Raw genomic sequence first — 9,631 nt, forward strand, 5'->3', positions numbered from 1 at the left:
ATCAAAAAATACCCTGAGACAACTGAAAATAGAAACACAACATTCCAAAATCTATGGGACACAGTAAAAGCAGTTCTAAGAGGGAATTTATAGCGATACAGGCATACTTCAAGAAACAAACAAAAAAAACCCTCAAATGAACAATCTTTCTGCCTAAAGAAATTAGAAAAAGCAGAAAAAACAAAGCTCAAAGTAAACAGAAGGAAGGAAACAATTGGAAATAAATAAAATAGAGACAAAAACAGAAAAGATCAATGAAACTAAGAGTTGGTTTTTTGAAAAGATAAGCTAAATTGATAAACCTAATTTAGCCAGGCTCATCAAGAAACAAAAGGGCCAAAATAAATAAAATTGGATTTGAAAAAGAAGTTACAACCAATATTACAGAAATACAATCATAATAGAATACTACAAACATTTATACACCCCAATTTGGACAACCTAGGAGAAATGGATAAATTCCTAGAAACATACAATCTTCTAAGAGTGAATCAGGAAGAAACAGAAAATCCATAAAGAATGATTACTAGTAATGAAATTGAATCAGTAATAAAAAAAACTCCCAACAATCGAACATCCAGGACCAGACAACTTAACAGAGGAATTCTACTAAACACTTAATGAAGAGTTAATACCAATCTTACTCAAACTATTCCAAAAAATTGAAAAGGGAACATTTCTAAATTCATTCTACAAGGCCAAGATTGCCCTGACACCAAAACCAGACAATGATATTACAAAGAAAGAAAATTACAGGCCAATATCTCTGATGAAGATAGATGCAAAAATTCACAACAAAATATTAGCAAAATGAATTCAACAATACATAAAAAGGACCATGCTTCACGATCAAGTAGGATTTATCCAGGGATGCAAGTTTGGCTCAGTATCTGCAAATCAAACAACATAATACACCATATTAACAAAATGAAGGATAAAAATCACATGATCATCTCAGATGTAGAAAAAGCATTTGACAAGATTCAACACCCATTCATGATTAAAACTCCCAACAAATTTGTTATAGAGGGAACATACCTAAAAACATAAAGGCCATTTATGACAAACCCACAGCTAACATCATACTCAGGAGCAAGACAGTGATGCCCATTCTTGCCACTTCTATTTAACATAGCATTAGAAGTCCTAGACACAGCAATCTGACAAGAAAAAAAGGGGAGGAGGCATCCAAATTGGAAGGGGAAGAAGTAAAACACTCACTGTTTTCAGATGACATGATACTCTATATAGAAAATCCTAAAGACTCTGCCAAAAAAAAACTATTAGAATAAATAAATTCAATAAAGTTGCAGGATACAAAATTAATTTACAGAAATCTGTTATTTTATAAACTTATAATGAACTACCAAAAAGAGAAATCAAGAAAACAATCCAATTTACAATTGCATCAGAAAGAATAAAATACATGGAATAAACTTAACCAAGGAAGTGAAAGATCTATAGTCTGAAAACTAAAGGACACTGATGAAGGAAAGTGAAGACAACACAAATAAATGGAAAGATATCCATGTTTATGTACTGCAAGACATTTGGAAAATCCTCTACTCGTTTTTTAAGAGGATTGTTTCTAGAGGGTCTTTCGGTTTGTCTGTTTGTTATTGATTTGTATGAGTTATTTACATATGTTGGATATTAACGCCTTATCAGATATATGGTTTGCAAATATTTTTTTTCCATTTTGTAGGTTGCCTTTTCTTTCTTTTTTTTTTTTCCAAGATGTTGGGGGTAGGAGTTTATTAATTAATTTCTTTATCTTTGCTGTGGTGGGTCTTCGTTTCTGTGCGAGGGCTTTCTCTAGTTGCGGCAAGCGGGGGTCACTCTTCATCGCGGTGCGCGGGCCTCTCACTATCACGGCCTCTCTTGTTGCAGAGCACAAGCTCCAGACGCGCAGGCTCAGTAGTTGTGGCTCACGGGCCTAGTTGCTCCGCGGCATGTGGGAATCTCCCAGACCAGGGCTCGAACCCATGTCCCCTGCATTAGCAGGCAGATTCTCAACCACTGCGCCACCAGGGAAGCCCCCAGGTTGCCTTTTCACTTGTTGTTTCTTTTACTGTGCAGAAGCTTTTTAGTTTGATGTAGTCTCATTTGTTGATTTTTGCTTTTGTTGCTTATGCTTTTGGTATCATATCCAAAAAATCACCACCAAGACCAATGTTAAGAAGTTTATTCCCTATGTTTTATTGTAGGAGTTTTACAGTTTCAGGTTTTATGTTTATGTCTTTAATCCACTTTAAGTTAATTTTCTGAGTGGTATAAATTAGGGGTCCAATTTCACTTTTCTGTTTGTGATTATCCAGTTTTCCTAACACAGTTTGCTGAAGAGATCAACCTTTCCCCATGGCATCTTTTTGGCTCCCTTGTCAAATATTAGTTTATCATATATATGGGGGTTTATTTCTGGGCTCTCTATTCTATTCCATTGGTCTATGTGTCTATTTTTATGCCAGTACCATACTGTTTCAATTACTATAGATTTGTAGTGTAGTTTGAAATCAGGAAGTGTGATGCATCAGCTTTGTTATTCTTTCTCAGGATTGCTACAGCGAATGAGACAGTTTTCTTTATTTCATTTTCAGATATTTTGTTGTTAGTGTATAGAAATACAGCTGATTTCTGTATGTTGATTTTGTATCCAGCAACTATACTAAATCAATTTATTAGTTCTAACAGTGTTTTTGTTAATTTTTTTTAGGATTTTCTGTATATAAGATCATATAATCTGCAAATGACAATTTTACTTCTTCCTTTCTGATTTGGATACCTTTTATTTCTTTGTATTGTTTAACTGCTCTAGCTAGGGCTTCCAGTACCATGTTAAATATGAGTGGTGAGAGTGGGTGCCCTTGTCTTATACCTGATTTTAGAGGGAAAGCTTTCAATCTTTCATTGTTGAGTATGAAGTTAGTTGTGTGTTTGCCAAATATAGTCTTTATTATGTTGAGGTATATTCTTTCTATACCCAGTTTATTGAGGTTTTTTTTTTAATCATGAGAGGATGGGATGTTGCATTTTGTCAAATGCTTTTTCTGTGTCTACTGAGATGATTATATGATAATTATTTTTCATTCTATTAACGTAGTGTATCACATTTATTAATTTGCCTATTTTGAAACATCCTTGCATTCCAGGGATAACTCCCACTTGTGCAGGATGTATGATCTTTTAATTCATTGTGGAATTCAATTTGCTAATTTTTTTGAGAATTTTTGCACCTATGTTCATCAGGGATATTGGTCTAAGTTTTCTTTTCTTTCAGTGTCCTTATCAGGCTTTGGTATCAGAGTAAAGCTGACCTCATAAAATGAATTTGAAAGTGTTCCCTCCTCTTCATTTTTGGAGGAAGAGTTTGAAAAAGATTGGCATTAAATCGCCTTTAAATATTTGGTAGAATTCACAAATGAAGTCATCTGGTCCTGGGCTTTTCTTTGTTGGCAGGCTTTTGATTACTGATTCAATCTCCTTACACTTGTTTTTGGTCTATTCAGATTTAATATGTCTCCCTGATTCAGTCTTAGCATGTTGGGCTTTTCTAGGAATTTATGCATTTCTTCTAGGTTATCCAATTCGTTGGCATATAATTGTTTCTAGTAAGTCTCTCATGATCCTATGTATTTCTGTGGTATCAGTTGTAATGTTTCCCCTTTAATTTCTGATTTTATTTATTTGAGCCTTCTCTCCTTTTTCTTAGTTGGTCTAGCTAAAGGTTTGTCCATTTTGTTTATCTTTTTGTAAAATCAGCTCTTAGTTTTGTTAATATTTTGTATTGCTTTCCTGTTTTCTATTTCATTTATTTCCAGTCTGATCTTTGTTATTTCCTTTATTCTATTAACTTTTGGTTTATTTTGCTCTTCTTTTGCTAGTTCCTTAAGGTTTAATGTTAAGATTTTTATTTGAGAGCTTTCTATTTTCTTTCTTTTTTTAAATTTTTTTTATTGGGGTATAGTTGTTTTACAATGTTGTGTTAGTTTCTACTGTACAGTGAAGAGAAGTAGAGTTCCCTGTGCTATACAGCAGGTTCTTATTAGTTATCTATTTTATAGAGAGCTTTCTATTTTCTTAAAAATGCATATATTGCTGTAAAATTTCCTCTCAGAACTGCTTTTGCAGTATCCCATTGGTTTGGGTGGGTTGTGTTTCTATTTTCATTTGTTATGAGATTTTAAAATTTCTCTTTGAATTTCTTCTTTGAGCCATTGTTCGTTCTGGAGTATGTTATTTAGTTTTCATATGCTTATAGATTTTCTAGCTTTCCCCATGTTGATTTCTAGTTTTACACCATTGTAGTCAGAAAAGATACTTGGTATGATCAGTCTTCCTAAATTTGCTGGGAATTGTTTTGTGGCCCACCAAATTATCTATCCTGGAAAATATTCTGTGTGCATTTGAGAAGAATGTTATTCTGCTACAGTAGGATGGAATATTCTATATATGTCTGTTGGTCTATATATGTCTGTTTGGTCTAACATACGTTTCAAGTCCAATGTTTCCTTGTTGATTTTCTGTCTAAATGATCCATCCATTGCTTAAGTGGAGTACTGGTCTTGTACTAGTATTGTATGGTTGTCTATTTCTCCCTTCAGATCAGTTAGTACTTGCTTAATATATTTAGGTGCTATAATGCTGGATACATATATACTTATGATTGTTATATCTTCTAGATGAATTGACCCCATTATCACTATATAATGAATTTATTTGTCTCTTGTTACCATATTGGCTTGAAGTCTATTTTGTCTGATATAAGCATAGCTACCCCTGCTTCTTCTTGCATGGAATATCTTTTTTCATCCCTTCACTTTGAGCCTATGTGTGTCCTTAAATCTGTAATGTCTCTTATAAGCAGCATATAGTTGGCTCTTGTTTTTTTTTTTTATCCTTCTAGTCACTCTGTGCCTTTAATTGGTGAATTCAATCCATTTACATTTAAAGCAATGATTGGTACATAAGGACTTAGTAATGCCATCTTATTAATTTTTTACTGGCAGTCTTGTAGTTCAGTTGTTACTTTTTTCCTTTGTTTCTGCTTACACTTATAAATTGGTGGTTTTCCATGGTGGTATGCTCTATTCCCCCTTTATCTTTTGTGAACCTACTCTAGGTTTCTGCTTTTTAGGTTATCATGAGGCTTAATAAAACATCTTATAGATATAACAATCCTTTTTAATCTGTTAGCAACTTAAATTTTTTCACATACATAAGCTCCACCATCTATTCCCTCCTTTTTTGATGTTACAGTTTACCTCTTTTTATATTGTGTATTCACTAACAAATTATAGTGCTATATTTATTATTTTTTTACAAATAATATGATTTTATTCCTAAGGAAAAGTGACACATTCTTTGTTGGGCACATGTACCAACAGAATAGAAATGTAGAAGCTTATAATAGATCTCACCTGTAAATAGTTATATCTTTATAGGTGAGTTCCATTATAATAATGTCATACATAAGAATATATTTAGCATATGCTTGTTTGATAACAAGGAAAGATCCAGTTTCAGCCACACTACAGCTTAAAGCTTACTACAGTGAGGTGCTTTACTACTGAATGAATGTCTGCGTGCATGTGTAGTGCTCATCCACCACGGGCATCCCTATAGGTTGATGCAGATCTGCTCTTCCACTAGAAAATACCCCAAATATCCAAATATTTAGGTCTTTTCTCTTAAGTCAGTTTCCCTTGAAAGGAACTTTCCAATCTCCTACCAGGGTGTTAGGCAGAGGCCTGGCTTCCAGAAACCCAGGAGCCAATCAAGAGAACGGGGTTGGTGGTAGTACTATATTTATTTTTAATACTTTTCCTTTAACCTTTATCCTATAGTTGAATGGTTAACACACTATCATATTACAGAGTTAGAGTTTTCTAAGTATGACTGTATATTTACCTTTGTATATTTTCATATGTTTTCATGTCATTGGTTAATACTTTTTCATTTTAGCTTGAAGAACTTCTTTTGGCATTACTTGCAAGGCACATCTAGTGGTTATGAACTCGTTCATCTTCTGTTTGGGAAATCATCTCTCTTACATTTCTTTTTTGTTTTTTAAATAAACTTTTAATCTCAGAACAGTTTTTTTTTTTTTTTTTTTTTTTGGCTGTGTGGGTCTTTGCTACTGTATGCGGGCTTTCTCTAATTGCTGCGAGCAGGCGCTACTCTTTGTTGCGGTGCACGGGCTTCTCATTGCGGTGGCTTCTCTTTGTTGCAGAGCACAGGCTCAGGCACGTGGGCTTCAGTAGTTGTGGCACGCAGGCTCAGTAGTTGTGGCTTGTGGGCTCTAGAGTGCAGGCTCAGTAGTGTGGTGTGGCGGGTTTAGTTGCTCCGTGGCATGTGGAATCTTACCAGACCAGGGCTCGAACCCATGTCCCTTGCATTGACAGGCAGATTCTTAACCACTGCGCCACCAGGGAAGTCCCTCTCCTTCATTTCTGAAGGATAACTTCACTGGGTAGAGTATTCTTGACTGGCAATTTTTTCAACACCTTGAATATATCATTCCATTCTCTCCTGGACTGTACGGTTTCTGCCGAGAAATCTAGTGGAATGAAAGTTCCTTTGTAGGTTACAATCTTTTTTCTCTGTTTTTAGCATTCTCTTTTTATCTTTGATTTTTAACAGTTTCATTATAATATGCCTTGGACAAGGTCTTTTTGCATTGAGAATAATAGGGTGATCTATTAGCTTTGTCAACTTGGATGTCCATGTCTCTCCTCAGATTTGGGAAGTTCTTAGCTAACCTTCTGCCCCCTTCTCCCTCTGTTCTCCTTCTGGAACACCAATTATTTTAATATTTGTACATTTGATGACATCCCAAAGATCATATAATCTTTCTTTGTTCTTTTTTATGATTTTTTCCTTCTTCTCCTCGGAATGGGTTATTTCAAAGTTCTATTATCTAGATCACTTATTCTATCTCTCATTTGGTCTACTCTACTACAGATGTCCTCTATAGCATTTTTCATTTCATTTATTGCATTCTTCAGCTCCAGAATTTCTGTTGGATTCCTTTTTTTTTTTTTTTTTTTTTTGCGGTACGTGGGCCTCTCACCATTGTGGCCTCTCCTTTTGCGGAGCACAGGCTCCGGATGCGCAGGCTCAGAGGCCATGGCTCATGGGCCCAGCCGCTCCACGGCATGTTGGATCTTCCCGGACCGGGGCACAAACCTGTGTCCCCTGCATCAGCAGGCGTACTCTCAACCACTGTGCCACCAGGGAAGCCCTCCTTTTTAAAAATAATTTCTATCTCTTTGTTAAGTTCCTCATCTTTTCATATATTGTCCTTCTGTGTTTTCTTGTAGCTTGTTGAGTTTCCCCAAAACAGCTCTTTTGAATTCTTTGTGAGATTGCAATATTTTGTGCCATTGAGTTCAGTTACTGGAGGATTATTGTTGTCTTTTGGTGATGGTATATTTTCTTGATTCTTCACATTCCTTGTAATTTTACAGTGATAGTTTTGCATTTGAAGTAGCAGACACCCCCTCACACCTTTACTATTTGCCTTTAAGTGGGGTATAGTCTTCATTGGTCCTATTATATCTGGGATTTTTCCCTGACCTTGTATGGGCACACCTGCTCCCAGAGGCTGATGGGTGGACTTCTTGCTGAATTACAGTCAGCTTAATTTCATCCCTTTAATGCCCTTTAACATTCTTATCTGCTTCTTTTCTGATCTTTTCCCTCCCCTGCCCATCATGAAGGTCCTGCCTCAGTAACACTTTTTAAAATGGGCTTCTCCAGCAGTGTCTTGAAATGTCAGGGGACCCAAGCACTCACTCACTGCTATCCTTTTCTTATGCAAGAGAGGACACTGCCTGCTAGTTCTGCCCCAGGCAGTGTTTCCTTGTGGAAGCAATGGCACTGGCAAAGTTACACTCTTCACTGCATCCAAACTCATGTTTTATTATTACTATTATTATTATTATTATTTTGCTCCAACAGCATTCTGGAATCACTTCTCTGGAAGGTTGAATTTCTACAAGGTCTCTCTGATCCATAGGTTTCTGCCCAATTATGCACTCTCCAGGTTTTCCTTGGCTAGGGCCGAGAGGAACTGGGGCAGGTTCACTGGTTCCTGCTGATTTTGAGGTCCATCTTAAGGTCTTTCTGCCTATTACTAGATGCACAGGTGGGCAAGACTCCTCCTGGATCCCTTAGTGTATGGTCTGGATCCCACAATTCCCACTGAGGCACTTTTGTTCATGTATGGATGCCTAATTAGTTGTTTAAAAGGGGGAACAGAAAGGAGAGATGTCTCACACTGCCATGAAGTTAATCTCACTCTGGACTTAATATTGTGGACAGTAGAATCATTGCTGATGACGAAATAGAAAGATCACATGATATAATTATATTAAGATTAATCTGGTATTTACATTTATTAAAGGAAAAATGAGATCCTTAAAAATATTATCCCTTTTTATTAAAAAATATCCACTCAGAATAAAACAACTGGGAGAAAAAACACAAAGGGGTCTATAAGAATACAAATAATTTTAAATTCTATAAGTGAAACCGTCTGGTTTAAAGAGAATTTTCAGGGCTAATACAGAAGTTCCAGTGAAATTATGTGCAAGAAATCTGAGAATTTCAGTATCAGAGGCAATAGGAACAGGAGGGAAAGAAATGGTTTAACACACATTACAGAAGTATGTAGCGCATATTTGATAAGATTGAAATAACCTTTAAAAAAGTAACCTTACTGGGCTTCCCTGGTGGCGGAGTGGTTGAGAGTCTGCCTGCCGATGCAGAGGACAGGGGTTCGTGCCCCGGTCCGGGAAGATCCCCCATGCCGCGGAGCGGCTGGGCCCCTGAGCCACGGCCGCTGAGCTTGTGCATCTGAGCCTGTGCTCCACAATGGGAGAGGCCACAACAGTGACAGGCCCGCGTACTGCAAAAAAAAAAAAAAAAAAAAAAAAAAAGAACCTTGCTTTTTTTATCTAGAAAGGAGCCAGGTCATGCCAATTAGCCCCCAATAGTCTTTCTTCTGGAAACTCTTGAACGTATTTTGTAGAATAGATCCCCAAAAAGGAAGAGCTAAGATAAATGGAGCTTTCAGGTATCTTCTGATTTGGCTTGCTGAGGCTCACCTGCAGAAGTATTGTGGGAGGAATGCTGTTGCTCAGCCTCAGACCACAAAGCAGCAGAAGATTTACAACTACCAGCATCACTGATTTCAATCCTTAGATTATCTGTACATCATGGACACCATCTCTGTCAGACGACAATATCATGGATGGCAACACTACTCTTTATTTCCCACTCAAGGAGTTTCAGGTGCTTCCAGCAGTTATTTCCAAAGACTGCGTTCAAAGAGCATAGAACTTATTTGAAAAGATTTGTACTTGTAGATGCAAGAAATGGTGGGTAAAGTGAGAATAAAATATTTTTTTTGCTAATGTTCCTATATTGGTGAATGCACATTTATTTTTTTACACTGAAAATTTTCTTGAGAATAACAAGAAATGAAATTTGTGAGTCTAGAATACTATGAATATACACTGAAATTTACTTAGTACATTATTTATTCATCTGCAGGAGAGGTCTTCATTACACAGTGCTTATTATTAAAAATCAGATTACTTTAGTAGGACTACCAGTGTGTTCTAGCCAT

Source organism: Mesoplodon densirostris, chromosome 7 (genome assembly GCF_025265405.1).
Source record: "Mesoplodon densirostris isolate mMesDen1 chromosome 7, mMesDen1 primary haplotype, whole genome shotgun sequence".
Classification (NCBI taxonomy): Eukaryota; Metazoa; Chordata; class Mammalia; order Artiodactyla; family Ziphiidae; genus Mesoplodon; species Mesoplodon densirostris.